Source organism: Mesoplodon bidens, assembly GCF_964165515.1.
Source record: "Mesoplodon bidens genome assembly, chromosome: 7".
NCBI lineage: Eukaryota > Metazoa > Chordata > Mammalia > Artiodactyla > Ziphiidae > Mesoplodon > Mesoplodon bidens.
In genome coordinates this window covers 59893860-59918382 of record NC_138164.1, presented here as the reverse complement: position 1 = coordinate 59918382, position 24523 = coordinate 59893860, and the positions used below count along the sequence as shown (strand labels likewise).

The 24523-nt window shown below is 36.8% G+C and overlaps 1 protein-coding gene across 3 annotated transcripts in view; it reads left to right on the top strand.

Annotated features, from left to right (window-relative positions):
* Positions 1–24523, top strand: part of FCHSD2 (FCH and double SH3 domains 2) — a 299906-nt gene that overhangs the window by 19216 nt on the left and 256167 nt on the right. The window lies entirely within an intron of this gene.

Below are 24523 nucleotides of genomic sequence, written 5' to 3'. Positions count from 1 at the left end.
ATACCACGTTTCATTTATCCATTTATCGGTTGATGGACATTTGGGTTGTTTCACTTTTGGCTATTATGAATAATGCTTCTGTGAACATTCATGTACACATTTTTTTCCACGTACATGTGCTTTCCTTTCTTTTGGGTGTATGCCTACGTGTGGAATTGCTGGGGAATGTCTTAGCTCTATCTTTATTTTTGTTTGTTTACTTATTTATTTACTGATTTGGCCATACAGCATGCGGGATCTTAGCTCCCTGACCAGGGATTGAACCTGTGCCTCCTGCAGTGGAAGTGTGGAGTCTTAACCACTGGACTGCCAGGGAAGTCCCTCTTTACTCTGTCTTTAAATGTTTAAGGAACTGTCAGACTGTTTACCAAAGAGACTGCACCATTTTATATTCCCACAAGCAATGTATTGTTCTGATTTCTCCATATTCTTGCCAACACTTGTTGTTGAACATTAATTATATCTCAGAGCCTCCCAGCATCTATGCATTCTGTCATCGTCACCGTCATCACCATCATCATCCTTGTTTTGTAGATGAGGAGACCGAGGCTCAGGTTGGTTAAGTGACTTGCCCAAGATCAGAGTACTAAGCAGTTAAACATCTGGGTTTGAACATAGGTGTATGCCTGACTTTAAAGTTTAAGTTCTTTGTCCATTGAAAACTATTGGTATATGATATATCATTTGAAATCAAGGGAAATTTCATCGTATTTCCAAGCAGTGAGAGCACCTATGTAGATAGATATTTTCTCAGCCTTTATTAGCTTTTGGCAGGAATCCATTGAATATAGGAACATCTTTTCCCTGGTTTTGATAGCTGTACTGAGTTTTCTTGAAAGTAGAAGACAGATGTCTTTCAGGATTATTTTAAATAACTGGGGCACAGCATTTTCAGTGCCAAGCATGTCTAGATATTGGGGAGGGAGTGTCTAGTTTCAAGAGTTACTACTTAGAATAGATACCAAAGAAGAGGTGTAAGATTCAGTGCCTTGCAGATCTTTCAGTCTGGCTGATTAGTACAGGATGGAAGAAGATCCGCTGCCTGGAGTTTCATGTTTTTTCAGACGCAGGATTGTTGAAGGACTGTGTGAAAACTGGACTTTTAGAGATCTTTTGGCTCTTCCAATAATTATATCTGGGGTTTAGGTTGTATTTTGAGATGTTTCTATAGTCAAAAATGCCTTATCTATTTTTTTTTTTTTTTTTTGGTGGTTGTTATAAGTTAAGACCAGGAAGTTTTGTGGTCTCGGGGCGAAGGATACCATTTCTGAATAGAACTAAAGTCTTACTATGCAGCAAGGTTTTTTCTGGCCACCTAATTATGTTTATTTTTAACCTTTTGGCAATGTACCTAAAATAAAATATACTCCACAAATAGCTTAGAATCAGCTCATACTGGGTGGTAGAAATGTATATAATCTCATGATACTTTATATTAGTAAACTCACTTTAGTAAAAAAAATTATTCTTTACATGTTTGAAACTAATAGGTTGCAAAAGTTATTGAAATGCTGTTTATGTAGGAAATAGGTGCCTATTAGCTAATTATGTTGTTTCATTTTGTATAGCTGTGCATGAGGACAAATATTTTTCTGAGGAGAAAAGAATAATCATAAATTTACTTACAGGAAAATAATTAGATTTTCAAAGTTTCATTAGTTTATAATAAATACGGAAGAATAATAGTAGCAAATTGTAAAACTTAAAATTTTTAAAATGTCTTTGACAGTGGCCTATTTTGTTAATATAGCATCTTTTGACATTGATTTAGGTCTAGTCTTGATATATTAGTACACATGTATTAAAATTAAGTCTTCACACCTCCTGTATGTTATACATCAGTATCATTTTAAGGAAGGAGAAAGCAAGAAAAATATGTCAGAGATTAATTTTACATAACTGGCAGGCAGAAAACTGAAAGATTTATGATGTACTATCTTTTATTTTATTTTATTTTTATTTTTATTTATTTATTTATTTATTTATTTATTTATTTATTTATTTATTTATTAGTTTCTGCTTTAATGATGTACTATCTTTTAAATGTACAGTGTAATTCAAGTATGAGGAATAAGATGTATCTTGCACTCATGATGTTTAAAGACAATGTAGTAAAAAATTATGTTAGCTTTTATTTGCATCCTATAGAAATAGCAAAAGTTTTCATTTGATTAAAATGTTTGATATTTGTTCTTTGTCATGATCTCAAAAGAATGTGTGTTCCATTTTAATAAAAGATTATCTGACTAATGAATATCTCCCACTCTTCCTGGCAAAGAAAACTTGACATCTTAAATTGAGTCTTAAGCATGATATATCATAGATGAAAACATTTAGAGTTATGGTATTCAAAGGTGAACTTTGATTATGGATCTCCCAACAAAATGATTCTGGCAACTTTGTTAATATTGATAAATCCTAATGGAAGGTTATTTTTTTTTACTTAAAAATGCAGCTTTAGGTGGGTTTTTTTTTTAGTTTTTAAAAAAAATTTTTATTTATTTTTGGCTGCTTTGGGTCTTTGTTGCTGTGCACGGGCTTTCCCTAGTTGTGGCGAGAGGGGGCTACTATTTTTTTTTTTAATTAATTAATTTATTTTTGTCTGCATTGGGTCTTTGTTGCTGCGTGTGGACTTTCTCTAGTTGCGGCAAGCAGGGGCTATTCTTCGTTGAGGTGTGCGGCCTTCTCATTGCGACGGCTTCTCTTGTTGCGGAGCATGGGCTCTAGGCACGTGGGCTTCAGTAGTTGCGGTGTGTGGGCTCAGTAGTCGCGGTGCGTGGGCTCAGTAGTTGTGGTGCACGGGCTTAGTTGCTCCGCGGCATGTGAGATCTTCCCGTACCAGGGATTGAACCCGTGTCCCCCGCATTGGCAGGCAGATTCTTAACCACTGTGCCACCAGGGAAGTCGCTAGGTGGGATTTTTTAACCCATTCTTTCCCGGATCTTTTGTGTGTGTGTGCCATGAGATCAACACTTTTGAAAAATGAGAGGACATAGTAATCTTCTATCATTATGCAGTTTTTACTGAATTGACCTAATACTGCTTAAAGGATGTTATGATAAAATGCATTAGAAGGTTTCTTGTGACTGTCTTCATCTTAGGGCCTATCCATGACAAACTTGGACTTCAATTTCTTTGTGATAAAATTATCTGTTTTCAGGTAACTCATTTTGACAACATTATTTCTCTTTATTTATAGTACATCAAGAGCTGAAAGGCAAAGGAGTTTAAAGATGCCCAATGAAAATAAGTCAGTTGGTCAACACGTGTAACTAGGGAAAAAGCAGCTGTATTTTAGACTGCGTTTAATCAGTCTGAGAGATGGTGCTCCCCAGCTCCTGTGGTGTTGGGAAGCAGGAGGAGGAAGAGGAGGAAAGATAGTTATGTGATGAGGAAGATCTTAGAGTTTTTCCAAATTTCTGAATATTGCCATCACAATGTGATGATATTGCCTTTGAGATATTTTGAATTCCCAGAATTAAACACAGCTTATTCAAATGTAGGTGATAACAACTCATTGTATAAGGAAGAATCCCTTGTGGACTTTGCAACATTACAGATGCTTGGCCCTACTCTTAAGATTCAGAGTTGGTTGATTTGGAGGAGTGATCTGGGCATGTATATTTTTAAAAGCATTGCAGATACTCACATTTGTAAGTAAAAATGAGAACTGGTGTTCTAGGAGTTACCGCAGTTGTTTAATGGGCATTTCGGATCTTCTTCCTGACCTTGGTCATTCTAGGAAATGTTGCCTTGGTTAGGAGATACTGTAGGAGAGGTGGATTTCTAAGATGTATAAAATTATCAATTGGTTAATCAGCCTGAGTAGAATAACTGAGTAGATTATTTGTAGGTTGAAAATGTCAGCAAGGGACTTCCCTTGGGAAGGTCCAGTGGTTAAGACTCCCTGCCTCCACTGCAGGGGGCGTGGTTTCGATCCCTGGTTGGGGAACTAAGATCCTGCATGTGGTGCAGTGCAGCCAAAAAAAAAGAAAATGTCAGCAAAACAATAGGTAACTTTTCATGTTTATTTTACTTTTAACACAATCTTGTTGGATGAGTAAGAAGGTGGTGGTCTGGCTTGTTATTAAGTGTTTTTCTCCCTTTTATTTGTATGTGATTTTTAAAACTACATCTATATATAAAAATGATTTAATTATTATTATTATTTTTGTTTTTGGTGGAACAAGGAAGGATGAATAGTTTTATAATTATAATTCTCTGATTCTCCAAGTGTGTTTCCTAGACTAGTAGTATCAGTACCAACTGGGAACTTGTTAGAAGTGCAGTTTCTCTGGCTTTATCTCTGTTGACTGAAAAAAAATGCACAGCATGAGATTTGTGAGTTAACTTTTATTTTGGGCAAAATTAGGATTATAGTCCGGGAGATAGCCTCTCAGATAGCTTTGAGGAACTGCTCTGAAGAGGTAAGTGGAGAGGTATGTGATTTTGGTGAAGGAGGATATGTGTGTGCAATCAAGCACACATTTTGGCAGAAGGTTACTGCTAGTCACAAGAGGCAGATGTCTCTGGTAATGATTTCAGTGCTTTTCTAGATATGAGAAGATGCAAGAAATTGGGCTCATAAAATCTTCTCCTGAAATTATCTAACTATTTTTTTCCAATTTTTCCCAGAGAACAGAGTGCCTCATTCCTTATCTCCACCCTGAACTCCTTTCAGGGTGTGTGAAGGTCAGCAACTGAAGTGACTAGTGACATAATCCTTGTAGAGGCAGAAGGCAAGTGATAATTTTTAGTTGGCATCCCAAACCTACTGAATCAGAAACTCTGGGAGTGGGACCCAGCAAGCCCTTTTAGGTGATTCTCATGAATGTTACAGTTTGAGGACCACTGTTATAACGGTTGTTTACAGTGGTGTTTTATTATTTACCTGTCTAGTACTTAACTAATTCATTGTTAGAACTTCCAAAATTTTGTTTTAGATAATGCTGCAGTATTTTTGTATACATACCTAAGGTTGTAGACATTTTTTGGCCCTTAAAAATTACTAATACTTTGTTAAGACTTTAAGCTTTACAGGTTGCTTTTCTGTTTTTAAAATGCTTAAAAGTTTATTTCATTTAAATCTCAGCTACTCAAGAGGTAGGTATTATAATTCACTTCATATAGGTGAGAGAACCTAAGCCCAGAGAGATTCACTAATTTGTCCAAGATCACAATTTTTAATTTTTAAATATTTTATTAGTTATATATTTAGAATGCTTTAATCTCAGAAGCCTTTTCTGTACCCCTCTACTCGTTACTTTTTAGGTGTCCTTCCTCTGTACAAAGTTGAAATAATGGACTGTCTAGCTGTCTAGTGGGACATAACAGAATAGTACTTGAAATATGAGGTGAGGGAGAAAATTGCATTTACCAGAACTCCTTTCTGGGATAAATATGAGAGAAATAAGCAGAATTGGATAATCTTTTTGTTGTGTGTGTGTGTGTGTGTCTCTGTGTGTGTGTGTGTGAGAGAGAGAGAGAGAGAGATTCCAAAGGATATGTACTTAATTGCTTTTTAAAAAGATTGAGTAAAATTAAGTCTAGGGGCTTCCCTGGTGGCTCAGTGGTTGAGAGTCCGCCTGCCGATGCAGGGGACACGGGTTTGTGCCCCGGTCCGGGAAGATCCCACATGCCGCGGAGCGGCTGGGCCAGTGGGCCATGGCCACTGAGCCTGTGCGTCCGGAGCCTGTGCTCTGCAACGGGAGAGGCCACAGCAGTGAGAGGCCCGCGTACAGCAAACAAACAAACAAACAAACAAAAAACAAAAACAAAAAAAAATTAAGTCTAGGAATAAGTTTCACTTAGTAGGATATGCAAGTTTGGCGCCAGAGCTAAGTTGCTGGCATAGGGAAGAGGGCTGAGCTCTGTAAGTAATGGCCCTTATTCACTGCCCTTCTTTTCAGCAGCATTCTGCCTCTTTTCTAAACAGACGTTCAAAAACAACAATAAAATTGACTTGAGGAGGTACCAGATTAGCTTGCTTGGGGAGCTTGTGCTTTTTACTCTGCCTGTGTGCTCCCATAACGTCCTATGCTTAGAACACTCATCACATTGTATGTTAATCTTCTGTGTTTTGATTTTTTGGTGTTTTGGTTTTTTGGTATGTTTTCCCCTCCAGTCTGTGAGCTTTTTGAGAGCAAGACTGTATCTTTATCATTGTATATATTACAGCCTGGTATATAGATGCTGAAGAAATATTTCTTACTGAATGAGACATTGTTGGCCAAACAATATTTAATAAATTTTAAAATTCAGTTTTTAAAATTGTTGTTAAACTCAAGTTTTATTTTCCTTTGTTTACATAGAGACCTCGTATGCACTATAGTACCTAATTTTCAGTGTTGCATGGTGGTTGATGTCCTTATTCACATCCTTGTATATTTATGTAACTATCTTTTTAGGATAAATTTGTAGAAGTAGAATTGATGGGTCAAACATTATCTACTGTTTAAATGATTGTTTATGCTTGTTGCCATATTACCTACCCATACCCCCCGCCCCCACTGTCTGTACAGATTTACTTATTTCCAGACGTGGGAACAGCATATATTATCATTATTCTAATGTTCTAATATTGGTCATTCAAATAGGCAGAATAGTCTTATTTTTTGTTTGTTTTGTTTTGTTTTTGCGGTACGCGGGCCTCTCACTGTTGTGGCCTCTCCCGTTGTGGAGCACAGGCTCCGGACGTGCAGGCTCAGCGGCCATGGCTCACGGGCCTAGCTGCTCTGTGGCATGTGGAATCCTCCCGGACCGGGGCACGAACCCGTGTCCCCTGCATCGGCAGGTGGACTCTCAACCACTGCGCCACCAGGGAAGCCCCCTTTCCAGTTTTTGTGCCTCAGTGCTTCTTGCCCTTTTGTACTCTCTAGGACTTCCAATACAATAGTGAATGGAAATGGTAAGAGTGGATATCCTTGCTTTCTGTCTCCTTGCTTTCTTCCTAATCTTAGGTAAAAAACATTGAGCCTTTCATTGTTGCATATGTTTTAGCTGTAGATTTTCCATAGATGCCCTTAAACCAGGCCTATGGAGTTTTTTATTCCTTGCTTCTTGAGGGTTTTATTTAAGCCATGGTACTGGATTTTGTTGGTTTGTTTTTTTCCAGCCATATTGAGATATGATTGACATATAACATTGTGTAAGTTTAAGTTATACAACAGTGATGATTTGACACCTGTATGTATTGCAAATGATTACCACGATAAGGTGAGTTTAAGACATCCATTGTATCGCATAATGACTTTTTGTGTGTGTGTGTTGAGAACATTTAAGGTCTAATTTCTTAGCAACTTTCAATATATAATACAGTATTGTTAATATTAATCACCATGCTGTACATTAGATCCCCACAACTTATAACTTATTTGTACTCTTTGACCAACATCTCCCCATTTTCCCCAGCCCCTGGCAACCTCTATTCTACTCTCTGTTTCTATGATTTCAGCTTTTTGGGATTCCACATATAAGTGAGATGTTACAGTATTTGTCTTCTCAGATTTATTTCACTTAGCACAATGTCTTCAAGGTCTATACATGTTGTTAAAAATGGCAAGGTTTCCTTCTTTTTTATGGATGAGTTTTATATATCTGTATACCTATCCAAATCCCTATCTATCTATCTATCTCTCACATTTTCTTTATTCTTTCATCTGTTAATGAACACTTAGGTTGCTTCCATGTTTTGGCTATTGTGAATAATGCTATGGTGAATGAATATGGGCCTACAGATATATCTTTGAGATAGTGATTTCTTTTCCTTCAGCTATATAATCAGAAGTGGGATCATATGAATCATACAGTAGTTTTGAGTTTTTGGAAAAACCTCCGTACTGTATTCCATAATGGCAATACCAGTTTACATTCCCACTGGCAGTACACAGGGGTTCCCTTTTCTCCACATTGGCCACCACTTATTTCTTTTCTTTTTGGTAGTAACCATTTTAACAGGCATGAAGTAATATCTCATTGTGGTTTTGATTTGCATTTCCTTGATGATTGGTGATGTGAGCACCTTTTATTGTATCTGTTGGACATTTATATGTTTTCTTTGGAAAACTTTCCTTGCAGGTCTTTGACCCATTTTTAATTGCATTATTATTTTTGCTGTTGTATGATTTTCTTATATATTTTGAATATTAATGCCTTATCAAATATATGGTTTGCAAACATTTTCTCCCTATTCATAGCCTTTTCATTTTGTTGATTGTTTCTTTTGCTGCGTAGAAGCTTTTTAGTTTTGATGTAGTCCCACTTGTTTTTTTGTTTTTTGCTTTTTGCGTTTGTTGCTTGTGCTTCTGTCTCGTATCCAAAAAATTGTTGCCAAGACCGGCGTCAAAGAGCTTTTGCCCTGTGTTTTCTTCTAGGAGTTTTATGGTTTCAGGTCTTACCTTTAAGTTTTTCATCCATTTCAAGTTAAGTTTTGTGAGTGATGTAAGATAGGAGTCCGATTTCACTCTTTTTTTTTTTTTTTTTGCGGTACACGGGCCTCTCACCGTTGTGGCCTCTCCCATTGTGGAGCACAGGCCCCGGACGCGCAGGATCAGCGGCCATGGCTCACGGGCCCAGCCGCTCCGCAGCATGTAGGATCTTCCTGGACTGGGGCACGAACCCGTGTCCCCTGCATTGGCAGGCAGACTCTCAACCGCTGTGCCACCAGGGAAGCCCCGGTTTCACTCTTTTGATATTCCTTTTTTTATATTCTTTTCCATGATGGTTTATCACAGGATATTGAATATAGTTTCCTGTGCTATACAGTAGGACCTTATTGTTTATCCATCCTGTATATAATAGTTTACATCTGCTAATCCCAAACTCCCAGTCCTTCCCTCCCCCACCCCCCCCCCTTGGCAACCACAAGTCTGTTCTCCATGTCTGTGAGTCTGTTTCTGGTTTTTTTGTTGTTTGTTTTGAATATTTATTTATTTGGCTGCGCTGGGTCTTAGTTGCAGCACGCGGGATCTTTGTTGCCGCATGCGGGATCTTTAGTTGCAGCATGCGTGATCTTTCAGTTGTGGCATGTGAGCTCTTAGTTGTGGCATGCGGGATCTAGTTCCCTGACCAGGAATTGAACACGGGCCCCCTGCATTGGGAACATGGAGCCTCAACCACTGGACCACCAGGGAAGTCCCTCTGTTTTGTAGATAGGTTCATTTGTGCCATATTTTCTTTTTTTTTCTTTCTTTATTTTTTTAAATAAGCAGATATTCATTTTTAATTAATTAATTAATTATTTTGGCTGTGTTGGGTCTTCATTTCTGTGCGAGGGCTTTCTCCAGTTGCGGCAAGTGGGAGCCACTCTTCATTGCTGTGCGCAGGCCTCTCACTATCGTGGCCTCTCTTGTTGCGGAGCTCCAGACGCGCAGGCTCAGTAGTTGTGGCTCACGGGCCTAGTTGCTCCGCGGCATGTGGGATCTTCCCAGACCAGGGCTTGAACCCATGTCCCCTGCATTGGCAGGCAGATTCTCAACCACTGTGCCACCAGGGAAGCCCCAATTTGTGCCATATTTTAGATTACACATATAAGTGATATCATATGGTATTTGTCTTTCTGTTTCTAACTTACTTCACTTAGTATGATAATCTCTAGTTGCATCCATGTTGCTGCAAACAGCATTATTTCATTCTTTTTTTATGGGTGAGTAGTATTCCATTGTATATGTGTACCACATCTTCTTTATCCATTCGTCTGTTGATGGACATTTAGGTTGTTCCCATCCAATTTTATTCTCTTGTATGTGGATATTCAGTTTTTCCAGCACCGTTTATTGAAGAGACTATCCTTTCCTCACTGTGTATTCTTGTCTCCCTTGTCAAATATTAGTTGACTGATTATGTATGGGTGTATATCTGGGCTCTCTGTTCTGTTTCATTGGTTTATATGTCTTTTTAAATGCCAGTTCCATCCTGTTTTGATTACTGTGGCTTTGTAATATAGTTTGAAATCAGGACATGTGATACCTCTAAGTTTTGTTCTTTGTCAGAATTGCTTTGGCTATTCAGGGTCTTTTGAGGTTCTATATGAATTTTGGGGTTTTTTCTATTTCTGTGAAAAATGCCATTGGAATTTTGATTTGCATTGAATTTATAGGCTTTGTGTAGTATGGACATTTTAACAATATTAATTCCTCCCATCCATGAACATGAGCTTTCTTTCCATTTATTTGTATCTTCAGTTTCTTGCATGAATATGTTAAATTTTCAGTGTTCATCTTTCACCTCCTTGGTTAAGTTCATAATGTTGAATTTTGTCAAATATTTTTTCTGCATCTATGGGAATGATCATCTGGCTTTTCTCCTTTATTCTGTGGTGAGTTACATTGATTAATTTTTCAGTGTTGAACCATGCTCAGATAAACCCCATTTGGTCATTATGTATTATCCTTTTTATATAATGCTGGATTTGATTTGCTAATATTTGTTAAGGGCTTTCACATCTCTGTTTGTAGGGATATTGGCTGTAGGATTTTTTTGATGCTGGTTGTTGTTGGTTTTTGGTGATGTCTTTTCAAGTTTTGGTGTAGTGGTGATATTGGTCTCATAAAATGAGTTGGTAAGTGTTGCTTTTTTTCCTCTGCTTTCTGGAAGAGTTTATGTATGGTGGTATTCTTTCTTGAACGTTTGCTAGAATTAACCAGTGAAGCCATCTGGGCCTGGAGTTTTGTTTTTGTTTTTTGAAAGATGAGTCTTTAATTACAAATTCCACTTTTTAAATTGTTGTAGGGCTTCTCATACTTCTATTTGTCTCCTTCAAGGAATTTGTCCATTTCATCTAGATTGCCAAATTTTTGGAGCATGTCTGTGGGTTCTTTGCACTTCCTGTGCATTTCCCATGGCTGACCTTGTACTTCCTTGATCCATATAGTCATCTTTTTTTCTGGCTGCATACTGCTTCTGTAGCTCCTAGGAATTCTGGGGTTCACCTCTTGCATCTATTTTTAAGACCCATTAACAGAACAGGTGACCCTATTCTATGATACCTGACAATTTATATGCTGACATTCACTCTCACTTTTGGGCCCACATATATTCACAGAAAACATCAATAATTTTTTTAAATTAAAATTGAAGTAAAATTAACATAAAGTTTACCGTTTTAACCATTTTGAAATGTACAGTTCAGTGGCTTCCAGTACATTCACAGTGCTATACAACAATCACCACTATCTAATTCTAAACCACTTTTATCACCCCCAAAAGCAACTAATTAAGCTGTCATTCACCATGTTACCCCTCCCCTAAGTCCCTGACAATGACTGATCTGCTTTCTATTTGTATTGATTTGCCTACTCTGGACATTTCATATAAGTGGAATCATACTGTATGAGGCTGTAAAGGTTAATTTTATATGTTGGCTGGGCTGTGGTGCCCAGATTTGTGTCAAACATTATTCTGAATGTTTCTCTGAGGGTGTTTTTGTATGAGGTTAGCATTTAAATCAGTAGATTTTAAGTAAAGCAGATTGCTCACCATAATATGGGTGGGCCTCATCCAGTCAGTTGAAGACCTGACTAGAACAAAAGACTGAGTAAGAGGGAATTCTGCAGGAGATGGCCTTTGGACTTGAACTGCATTATCATCTTTTTCCTAGGTCTCCAGTCTGATGGCCTTCAACTTAAACTGCAGCATCAGCTTTTCTCTAGGTCTTCACCCTATTATCCCACCCTGCAAAATTTAGACTTAACATCTCTATAATTCCATGAGCAAATTCCTTAAAATAAATGTCTTTTTATACATCTACACATGGTACTGGTTCTGTTTTTTCTGGAGAACCATACTAACACAGTGGCCTTTTGTGACTGACTACTTTCACTTAGCATAGTGTTTTTGAGGTTCATCCGTGTTGTAATATATGTCAGTATTTATTACTTTTTATGGATGAATAATATTTCATTTTATGGATATACCATATTTTGTTTATCCATTGATCTCTTGATGGACATTTGGGTCATTTCCACTTTTCAGCTGTTATGAATAATGCTGCCATGAACTTCTGTCTACAGGTTTTTGTTTTAACATCTATTTTCAGTTTTTGACTGTATACTGAGGAGTGGAATTATTGCAGTATATAGTAATTTTATGTTTAGCTTTTTGAGGAAGTACCGAGCACAACAGGTGTACCATTTTACATTCTTACCAGCGGTGTATAGGGGTTCTTGTTTCTCCACATCCTGCTCTTTGCTCTTTTCCATTTTGTTTTTGTTTATGTTATAGTCATCCTAATGGGTGTGAAGTGATATCTCATTGTGGTTTTGATTTGCATTTCCCTAACAACTAATGTTGTTGGACATCTTGTCATATGGTTATTGGCTAGTTGTATATCTTCTTTGGACAAATGTCTATTTAATACTTTTGCCCATTTTTAAATTGGACTGCTTGTCTCTTTGTTGTAGATTTGTAAGAGTTCTTTGTATATTCTGGTTATTATACCCTTATTAGATATATGATTTGCAAATATTATTCTATTCTTTTGTCTTTTCATATTCTTTATAAGTTCTTTTGATGCACAAACATTTTTAATTTTGATGAAGTTCATTTTACATATTTATTCTTTTGTTGATTGTGTTTTTGGTGTTCCATTTAATAATCTGTTGCCAAATTCAAGGTGAAGAAGATATATTCCTATGCTTTCTTTTAAGAGTTTTATAGTTTTAGCTATTACATTTAAGTCTTTGATCCATTTTAAGTTTTATGTTTGGAATGAAATAGGGGTCCAACTTCTTTCTTTTGTGTGTGCAGATCCAGTTGTCCTGGCACCATTTGTTGAAGAGACTATTGTGTCTCTAATGGTCTTGGCATCCTTGTTGATAATCAGTTGGCCGTAGATGTTTGAGTTGGTGTCTGGACTATCAATTCCATTGAAAAATACTGTAAACCAACAGACATATACAGAACACTCCACCCAACAAAGCAGAATATACATTTTTCTCAAGTGCACATATCTCAAGGATAGACCATAAGTTGGGGAATAAACAACTATCAATACATTAGAAAATACCAAAATCATGCAAAATATCTTTTCTGACCACAATGGAATGATGCTATAGAAATCAACAGAAGGAAAACTGAAAAATTTGCAAATATGTGGAAACTAGACAATATAATCTTGAATAATGAGTGGGCTAAAAGAAATCACTAGGAAAATTAGAAAATACTTTGAGAGGAATGAAAACAAAACCACAACATAACAAAACTTATGGTATGCAGTGAAAGTGCTTGGGAAATTTATAGCTCTAAACACTTACATTAAAAATGAAGAAAGATCTCATATTAACCTAACTTTACACCTAAGGAACTAGAAAAAGAGCAAGCCGAAACCAAAGCTAGCAGAAGGAAGAAAATTATAAAGATTATATTAGAGATAAAACAGAGAATAGCAACACAATAGAATCAATGAAACCAAAGTGGGTTCTTTGAAAAGATCAGCACATTGACAAACCTTTAGCTAGTGTAAGAAAAAGAGAAGATGACAATAAATAAAATCAGAAGTGAAAGTGGGGCCATTACATCCTGTTCTACTGAAATAAAAAGGATTATAGGAGAGTACTATGAGCAGTTGTACACCAACAAATTGGATAACCTAGACGAAATGGATAAATTCCCAGAAACAGACAAATTACTAAAACTGAATCAAAACGAAATAGAAATGCTCAACAGACTTTTGACAAGTAAAGAGATTGAATTAGTAATCAAAAAATCTTCCAACAAAGACAAGTCTAGGACTAAAATTCACAGTTGAATTTTACCTTATGGTTAAAGAAGAACTAACATCAATACTTTTCAGAATCTTCAAAAAAAATAGAAAATGAGGGAACACTCCTAACTCATTCTATGATGTCCTTACTACCTTGATAACCAAAGTCAGACAAAGATACCACAAGAAGCTACAGATCAGTATCCCTTATGAACACTGATACAAAAATCCTCGACAAAATACTAGTACACTGAATCCAACAACACATTAAAAGGATTATACACTATGACAAAATGAAATTCATTCCAGGAATGCAAAGTTCAAGATAAGAAAATCAAGGAATGAAATATACCATATTAATAGAATGAAGGGGAAAAAAACCCCATTAATAGCATGAAGGGGACAGAATTCAACACCCTTTCATGATAAAAACACTCAAACTAGGAATTGAAGGAAACTTCTTTAATAATCCTGTTTTTTTGTTTGTTTTTTTTAAATATTTACTTATTTAGTTGGTTGCTCTGGGTCTTAGTTGTGGCAAGTGAGCTCCTTAGTTGTAGGATGTGAACTCTTAGTTGCAGCATGCCTGTGGGATCTAGTTCCCTGACCAGGAGTCAAACCCGGGCCCCCTGCCTTGGGGGCTTGGAGTCTTAACCACTGCTTCACCAGGGAAGTCCCCCGAAGGAAACTTCCTTAACATGATAAAGGGCACATATGAAAAGCCTACAAGTTAACATTATACTCAGTGGTGAAAGACTAAAAGCTTTCCCCCAAAAGGAACAAGGCAGGATGCCCACTTCACCACTGCTATTTTCTTGTGACTTTGACATTCTATAATTCTATCTGGAAGTAGTATTTGCTTCATTAGGGTTTTTGTTTGTTTGTTCGTTTTTTGTTTTTAAGTTTTAAAAATTCATCTGCTCCATGGCAGCATTTTTCTCATGAGGGTCCTTCAGCTACTCTGTTTTTCCTGTGCTGTTTTTTCTTCTTTTTAAAATTTTGTATTTGCATAGATCTATTCTTGCTCCTTTTGGGGTTATTGTTGAATGAAGAGGGTTTTTCCTGTACAACTTTTTAGGATAGCAGAAGTAGGTATCTTAGGGTAGCTACAGTCTTCAAATTTACAGTAATTTTCTTTATGACCAGGGTTGAGTCTATGAATTTATTTTCTTTCTCCTCAGCCAGAGAAGATGGCTGCTGCAGGGCCATTCATAGTGCAGGCTGTCTCACTATTTTTTTTTTTTTGCCACACCAGCAGCCTAATTTCTGCCAGTGTAGATTGTTTGTGTGATTTCTAATTTAGTACTTTTTCCTCTGTTTCTTCAAACTGAGCAGCAAACAAAGCTCCCTCTACTAGCCCATGTCCCCTGTTTTTTGTTTTGTTTGTTTTGTTTTTTTGCGGTACGCGGGCCTCTCACTGTTGTGGCCTCTCCCGTTGCGGAGCACAGGCTCTGGACGCACAGGCTCAGCGGCCATGGCTCACAGGCCCAGCCGCTCCGTGGCATGTGGGATCTTCCCGGACCGGGTCATGAACCCGCATCCCGTGCATCGGCAGGTGGACTCTCAACCACTGCGCCACCAGGGAAGCCCTGTCCCCTGTTTTCGTTGTTGTGAATGTGGTTTAAATTTTATACCTCAGAAAGCTGCAGTTGAAGAAATGTACTCCCCCCACCCCTTTGAGTTTTGGAACCTCATGCCTTATATCTACCCTCCTTCTCCAATTTAATTATCTCTCCTTAGGCCTCTCTCCCACTTACATTTCTTATGTTTCCTAGTTTTATCGGAGATCATGTTTGCATTTATGTTTTTTATTCTGTTTGTTGCTTTTGGGTAATTTCTGAGAGAAGGGAGATTCTGACTTTGCTCTGTTATCTAATACCAGAAGTACTTAAAATATAATTTTTTGTTAGTGCTTTACATATTCAGTTAGTCAAAATATTTTAACTGGATTAAATTTCATAGTTATAAACTGTAGATGTGATATTTTCACTTAGCTAACAAATACTTTTCTAGTATTTACTATGTGCCAAGGCTGTTCTAAGTGCTTTATTATCAATATGTACTCATAATTCTATGAGGTAGATGTTCTTTTTATTCTTATTTAATTGATAGGAAACTGAAACATGGTAAGGAAAATTAACTTGCCCAAGGTTACCTAATTAATAAGAAATAAGAATGAACACTTTCTACTTTTCATTCTATGCCTGTAGCATTTGTGGGTCTTGGCATCATTTGATTATACCTTATGCTAGTGAATCCCTTGAGAGCAGAGTCCATGCCTCATTCATTTTTATATTCCCAGTGCATATTTAGTAGAATACCTGAAATTCAAAAGATACTCAAAGAATGTTGTTGGTGAATTAATATTTTTTATTAGGAGCCAAGTAATTTTCTCTCTGTCAGACTTGTATAGCTTCAGTTGTTTGTTCTACTTGCCTTGTTTAAATTTTTTTTTTTTTTTTTTGGTATTCTCATGTCATCATTTAATGCTATTGCCATATTTGTGTTAATAACACCTCTAAAAACAGCTGTTGTATTCCAGGGCAAAATTATAAAGGTTTCCTTATGAAAGAGTTGTCAGTGTCCTGATAATATAAGTACTAATACCCTTAGCCCAGTTTGCTATCCGTGCTAACAGATTATTTTTTATATTCTGATATTAGTTATTTTTAAACAGTGTCATTTGTAAAATAAGAGGTCAGCGAACTCAGAGTAGTAAAAATGTGGTGGTCGTCTTGTAGTTCATTTGTTTTTATTGCTGAGTTTTATTCCACTGTAAGAATATGTCACTGTTTGTTGATCTATTATCCCACTGGCGGGCACTGGGACCGTTTCCTGTTTTGGGCTATTTATGAATAAAAGTACTATGAATATTTTTGTCAAGTGTTTTTGTGGAGATTTGTTATCATTTCTCTTGGTAAATGCCTAGTATTAGAATTTATGTCAAGATAGATGTATGTTTAGTTACATAAGAAATACCAGATTTTTTTCCCCAAGTGGTTGTACCATTTTACATTCCCATGGACTACATGTTAGAGTTTCATTGCTCTGTACCCTCACTGATGTTTATAATGATCAGTATTTTTGATTTTAGCCATTCTGGTGGGTGTGTTTGTTTTTAATATTCATCATTATGGGTTTGATATCCCATCTCCACTACCACCATTAATAATTTGAATGTTCTTTGGTGTTCTGCTTATCCTGGTGATGAATTACAGAGTTAGGGAGTTCCCAAGACAACTGTCACTCCAGATACTAACTGCAAGTTTGGAGGCCTCCAAGACCACCCTCACTTCTGACATGACTTGCAAGATCGTGGTCCCCAAGACTAACCTTGGATTTGATAATTTGCTAGAAGAACTCCCTGAAAGTTTACTTAAAATTATGGTTTATTATAGTGAAAGGATATATTTTAAAATTAGCCAAGGGAAGAGGTGTATTTGGTCAGTTAGATAGATTGACTGCCCATGTGGCTGACCTTGGTCTCCAGCTCCTTCAGAAGTTGAGCTGATACCACATGCGCCCCACCCCCCAATAAATCACATTGTTGTTAGCATTTTCTATCTGGCATGGCCTAAGGGTCCCAGGTAAACAAAAACACTCTTATCAGGCATGACATTCCAAAGGTTTAGAGATTACCTCCCAAAGCCAAGGGCAAAGGCCAGACCTATCTTTGGGCAAGGCTAAACCTTTATTACACACCTTTATACCTTCCTTGGTTGTTTTTTTATTTTTCTTTCATTAATTTTCTAAATATTTTTGTGACTTTTTAATGAAAATTTCAAACATACAACAAGGTTGAAAGAATTTTACAGTAAACACCCATCACCCAAACCTAAATTCTACTGTTAATATTGTACTGTACAGTGTACTCGCTTTGTCACTTATCTATGCATTTACCCATCCTCTATCCATCAACAATCCACCTTATTTTTAAAATTTATTTCAAAATAATTGTACACATTACCAGGCTTTTCCCTAAATAATTCAGCATGCAGATCATTAGAGTTCAGTATTTCTTATAGTTTCTTATTTTGAGGTAAAATTTATATACAATGAAATATAAATCTTAGGTATACTATTGCTAAGTTTTTTTTTTTTTTTTTTTCTTTTTGCGGTATGCGGGCCTCTCACTCCTGCGGCCTCTCCCGTTGCGGAGCACAGGCTCCGGACGCGCAGGCCCAGCGGCCATGGCCCACGGGCCCAGCCGCTCCGCGGCATATGGGATCCTCCCAGACCGGGGCACGAACCCGTATCCCCTGCATCGGCAGGCGGACTCTCAACCACTGCGCCACCAGGGAGGCCCTATTGCTAAGTTTTGACAAATACATACACTCAAGTAACCCAGCCTCTATCAAAATTTAATTTTGTATTTTTCTTTTCTTTTTTTTTTAAATTTATTTATTTTTTATTTTTATTATTTTTGGCTGTGTTGGGTCTTTTTTGCTGTGCGCGGGCTTTCTCTGGTTGCGGTGAGCGGGGGCTACTCTTCATTTCGGTGCGTGGGCTTCTCACTGCGGTGGCTTCTGTTGTTGCAGAGCACAGGCTTTAGGCGCGTGGGCTTCAGTAGTTGTGGCACATGGGCTTAGTTGCTCCGCGGCATGTGGGATCTTCCCGGGCCAGGGCTCGAAGCCATGTCCCCTTCATTGGCAGGCGGATTCTTAACCACTGCACCACCAGGGAAGCCCCCTTTTTTTTTTTAATATTTATATATTTATGGGGCCTCCCTGGTGGCGCAGTGGTTGAGAGTCCGCCTGCCGATGCAGGGGATACGGGTTCGTGCCCCGGTCCGGGAGGATCCCATATGCCGCGGAGCGGCTGGGCCCGTGAGCCATGGCCGCTGAGCCTGCGCATCCGGACCTGTGCTCCGCAACGGGAGAGGCCACAACAGTGAGAGGCCCGCGTACTGCAAAAAAAAAAAAAAAAAAAAAAAAAATTTATATATTTATTTGGCTGCACTGGGTCTTAGTTGCAACATGCGGACTCTTTTAGTTGTGGCAAGTGGGCTCTTAGTCGAGCCATGCGGGATCTAGTTCCTGACCAGGTATCGAACCCGGCCCCGTGGAGTCTTACTCACCAGACCACCAGGGAAGTCCCCTTCCTTGGTTTTTAAAGCTCACAAAATGTTTGTGTTAACTGATATAATCTGTGACCAAGGTCAAGAGACTTAATTGGTTCGTGTGGATATAGACTGTGATCTTGGTTCCGCCTATCCCAGGAGCTAACATAACTGAGTTGTTTAACTGAAACTTAATGAAGTCTGAAACCTGATTATAGAGTTTCTGTCTGTTCTTTCACTCATTAAGCAAACGTTTATTGAACTACTACTGTTTTCAGGCACTGTGCTACACATGTAAATACAAAGCACACTCACTGCTCCCAGGGAACTCCATAGTCAATTCACAGACAATTACAGTACTTGAAGCACGTGCTATGTTATAAGATGCTGGAGGACCACAGAGAGGGTGTCTAAATCACAAGTGGAATTCAGGAAGATTTCTCAGGAGAGGTCATGTTTAAGCTAAGTTTTGAAGGATAAGAGATATAGGTCAAGTAATAGGGGAAAGGAATTCCAAGCAGAAAGGACCACGTTTGCTAGAGTGTGGAAGCAGGAGCCTAGGTCCTTTCACTATACTTAGTTCTAGCCTAGGATGTGAATGGAGGAGTTTATAGACATGAAGCCACACTAGCAGTCAAGTCTGGATAGTAAGTAACCTCATCTGTCATGTTAAAGGAATTTAGATATTTTTCTAGGAGTGATGAAGAGCCATTTCAGAAATGTTAGCAGGAAAGTGGCTTGATCAGATTTATTTTACGAAAATTATTTAGAACATTAGATTTTTATTATTGTTGCATGGATTTATTCTTATTCCTTTCTATATCATGGAATTTATATGAGTTGATTGAAAATTAGTGCTTTTTTATCTTTCATTTTTTCTAATTATAGAAATATTAAATAATTATTAGAAAAAAAACAGAATAGAAAGTAAAGAATCTCACGTCCTCTTCTTTTAACAATAAAAATTTGGATATATTCTTTGAGTGGCCCCCCCGATATGTATTTTCCAGGTATACAGAATTTATACAGATACCTGTATTACATAGAGGTATATATTAATATTTTTAAGATAAAATGAGATCTTGCTTTACATATTCTTCTGAAGCTTTTAAAAAATATTGGGTAATATATTATAGCTTTCTTCATAGTACTTATAATTATCCCATTTATTATTAAATATTTATTTGTATAATGATTTATTTACTATCTGTTAGTCCTATTTGATGTCTGTCTTATTCAGTGCTATATCATCAGTACCTATACAGTGTCTTTTCCACGATAGCCAGTCAGTTGCATGAGTTAATTGAGGCTATCTTTCTATACCAGCACATACAGAATTACCACATTCTTTTTAGTGGCCATATAGGATTCTTCTGAATGTAATAGAATATATTTTGAAAGGTTAGTTTGTTCCATTTAACTATTAAATTTTTAAAAATATGCAGTGGGAATGTAAAATGGCACAGCTGTTATGAAAAATAGTTTGATGGTTCTTCAAAAAGTTAAGCATAGAATTATCATATGACTCAGCATTTCTACTCTTAAGTATACATTCAAAAGAACTTAAAACTTAATTCTACATAGAAATTCATAACGAATGTTCATAGCAGCATTATTCATACTATTGAAGATGTAGAAACAACTGAAATGTCCATTGGTGGATGAATGGATGAATTGTAGTATATCCATGCAATGAAGTATTATTCAGCCATAAAAAGGAGCAAAGTATTGATACATTCTACAACTTGGATGAATCTTGAAAACATGCTCAGTGAAAGAAGCCACACACAAAAGATTACATATTACATGATTCCTTTTATATGAAATATCCAGAATAGACAAGTCTATGGAGACAGAAAATTGGCTTAGTTGTTGCCAAGGGTAAGGGTAGTGGGAATGGAGAATGATTACTTACTTAATGGGTATGAAGTATTCTTCTGGAGTGATTAAAAAGTTTTGAAAGTAGGGAGAGGTGGTGGTTGTACACACTGTAAATGCACTAAATACTGTTGAATTGTATACTTTAAAATGCTTAATTTTATGTCATATAAATTTTACCTCAGTGAAAAATATATACATGTACACATGGTATAGATTCAAACAATACAAACAAGAAATCAGTAAAAGGTCTTTCTTTTACCACTATGACCAATTCCTTTCTTCATAAGGAACAATTGTTAGACCAGTTTCATGTTAAATATTTCAGGGAATTCTATCACAGTGATTCCTAAGGGGACCACAGTAGCATTTTTGAATGGTACAGTTTTATATCTGATGGACTGTGGTAACTGAGAAGTATCATAATGATCATAATCCAGCATATACATGTAAACATTTTTATATGAAAAGATAGTAATATACTATATATATTATTCTGTAACTTTTTTGTTTACTAACCATTGCATCTTCCTATAAAGTTGCAATTTACTAAATAATCCATCTTTTCCCCTTTGAATCAAAATGCCATCTTTTTTAGTTACTAAATTTTTATTTATTATATTGATATTTGGGTATATTTGGGTATATTTCTGACTTATGTTTCATTATCTCTGTTTGCTCATTTCATTACCGAGCTGTTTTAATTACTGTTGCTTTTAAACTTAATTTTTACTATCTGGTGAGAGTAGGTGATAATTTTTAACATTATTCTTTTTCAGAATGTTTATAACAATTCTTTTTTAAAAAATATTATTATTTATTTATCTTTGGCTGCATTGGGTCTTTGTTGCTGTGCACAGGCTTTCCCTGGTTGCGGCAAGTAGGGGCCACTCCTCCCTGCGGTGCACGGGCCTCTCATTTTGGTGGCCTCTCTTGTTGCAGAGCTTGGGCTCTAGGCACACGGGCTTCAGTAGTTGTGGCACACGAGCTCAGTAGTTGTGGCTCGCGGGCCCTAGAGCGCAGGCTCAGCAGTTGTGGCACACGGGCTCAGTTGCTCCGTGGCATGTGGGATCTTCCTGGACCAGACTCGAACCCGTGTTCCCTGCATTGGCAGCCAGATTCTTAATGACTGTGCCACCAGAGAAGCCCCTATAAGAATTCTTAAGTGTTCATTTTTCCATTTGAACTTTATAATCAACTTACCTAAATAAAAGAAAAATACTTCTGGAATAATGGCAAACTTATATCTCAGCTCCTCAGACCTTGGCAACTGATAATCTACTTTCTGTCTTTATGGACTTGCCTATTCTGGACATCTTGTATAAATGGAATCATATAATATGTGGGATTTTATGTCTGGCTTCTTTCACTTAGCCTGATGTTTTCAAGTTTCATCCATATTGTAGCATATATCAGTACTTTGTTCCTTTGAGTGATATACCATCATATGAATGTAGCAACATCTTGCTTATCCTTTCATCAGTTGATGGACATTTGGGTTGTTGTCACTTTTTGGCTATGATGAATAATGCTGCTATGAATATTCATTTATAGGTTTTTGTGTAGATGTATGTTTTAAGTTTTCATGGGTATATACCCAGGAATATAATTGCTGGGTCTTATGGTAACTCTATGTTAAACCTTTTGAGGAACTCTCAGACTATTTTCTGAAGCAGCTGTACTGTGTTACATTCCCCAAAGCACTCTACCAGAGTTCTCATTTCTCTACATCCTTGCCAGCACTTGTTTTTGTCCATCTGTTTAATTATAGCACCCATTAATATTTTAAAAGAGAAACTGATGTTGAATTTTAACAAATACCTTTATATCTTATATGAAGGTTATTTTTTTGCTCTGTTCTCTTGCTGTGGTTTATAATAAATAGATTTCCTAATATTGATGATGTGAATTTTGAGCAGTTGTGATCTTGTATTTGTTTTATTTAGAAGAAGAAATTACTTAGTAGACATGTAATTGTTTAACAACAACTAAAAATTGCACTGACGGGCTTCCCTGGTGGCGCAGTGGTTGGGAGTCCGCCTGCCGATGCAGGGGACACGGGTTCATGCCCTGGTCTGGGAAGATCCCACATGCCGCGGAGTGGTTAGGCCCGTGGGCCATGGCCGCTGGGCCTGTGCGTCCGGAGCCTGTGCTCCGCAATGGGAAAGGCCACAACAGTGAGAGGCCCGCGTACCGCAAAAAAAAAAAAAAAAAATTGCACTGACAATTTTAAAATTAGTTGATATGCATGTTCAGAGTAAAAGAGTTAGTTCCCCTTTTCTTGCAGACTTCACTTGAACATTCTTATTTCAAGATGAGATACATCTAAGGTTAAAAGGGTTCTAAATAAATAGCTGAAGTCTTTCCTTTCATCTTTTGTAAAATATTAAAAATACCACCTCCTTCAAAATACAGGTAAGTTTTCAGATTTTTAATGATTAAAGTTTAAGCGAGTTCATTTTAATTAGTCTTGTTTGCCTGGGGAGATATATTTAGTAACACAAGTCATAATTTCTCAGCCCAATTTTAATAAAACAACATGGGTGTAAAAAAGGTTTGTGCATATATTTATAAGTGCATTTATTTACTTAAAATAAGGACTTTATTTTTTCAAACATAATGTATATTCGTACTAAAACATCAGAAAATATAGAAAGCAAAAGAAGAAAGTGAAAGCCAGTAATCCCACTGTCCAGAGAAAACTTACATTACTATTATATATATGTATATGCAGACACACATAATTTACATATATATACACATACACCAAATATATATATATAATACAGTATACAAATGCATGTATACAGTGTGCTTTACATATATGCATATATAATATATAGTTTATATGTTTTCTCTTAAGGAGAGTAGACGAATTGTATTTTAAAGGACTGTGTTAAAACGCTTTATAATGCACCAAACCCCATAAGGAAAAGGGTCTTGCTCAACTCTTTTTTTGCTTGTTTTTTAAATTGTGGTAAAATACATATAAGATTTACTATCTTAATCATTTTTAAGTGTACAATTTAGTGCTATTAAGTACATTCATTTTGTTTTGCTGCCACCACCATCCATCTTCAGAACTCTTTGCATCTTGCAAAACTGAAACTCTCTATCTATTAAATAATAACTCCTCTGATCCCCTCCTCCCACTCCCTGGCAACCACAATTCTCCTTTGTGTCTATATGATTTTGACTGCTCCAAGTACCTTATATAAATGGAATCATACAGTATTTGTCCTCTTGTGGCCGACTTATTTCACTCAGCGTAATATCCTCAAAGTTTATTCATGTTGTAGCATATGTCAGAAATTCCTTCCTTTTTAAAGCTAAATAATAGTTATCCATCCCAAACAAATGTGGTAAAATTTTAAATACTTTAATTTCTTACAGAAGAAGTTTATAGTCATGTTGGTAAATTTAAATAATTATTAAAATGGGGAGTTTTGGTTTATTGACTTTTTTTCTATTCCAGCTCTTTCTTTATATTTTTCACTTTTTACTGTGATATCTCTGCCTTAATGAAGTGCTTTTAAGAGCACAGATACCTGACACCTCACAGAAAAGTCTTTAAACTTAGACTACTCAAAGTAAATTGTTAATGTTATCATATTTCATTGACTCTGCCTTGCCTGTGGTTTGTAAGGTACACTGTTATTTCATGTACTGTTAAGATAGAAGAAAATACTGCCAATCATTATTTATTTGTTTATTTATTTATTTTTAAAGGAACATTTATTTAGTTAGTTAGTTTTTGGCTGCGTTGGGTCTTTGTTGCTGTGTTTGGGCTTTCCCTAGTTGCGGCGATTGGGGGCTACTCTTCGTTGCGGTGTGTGGGCTTCTCATTGCCGTGGCTTCTTTTGTGGTGGAGCACGGGCTCTAAGTGC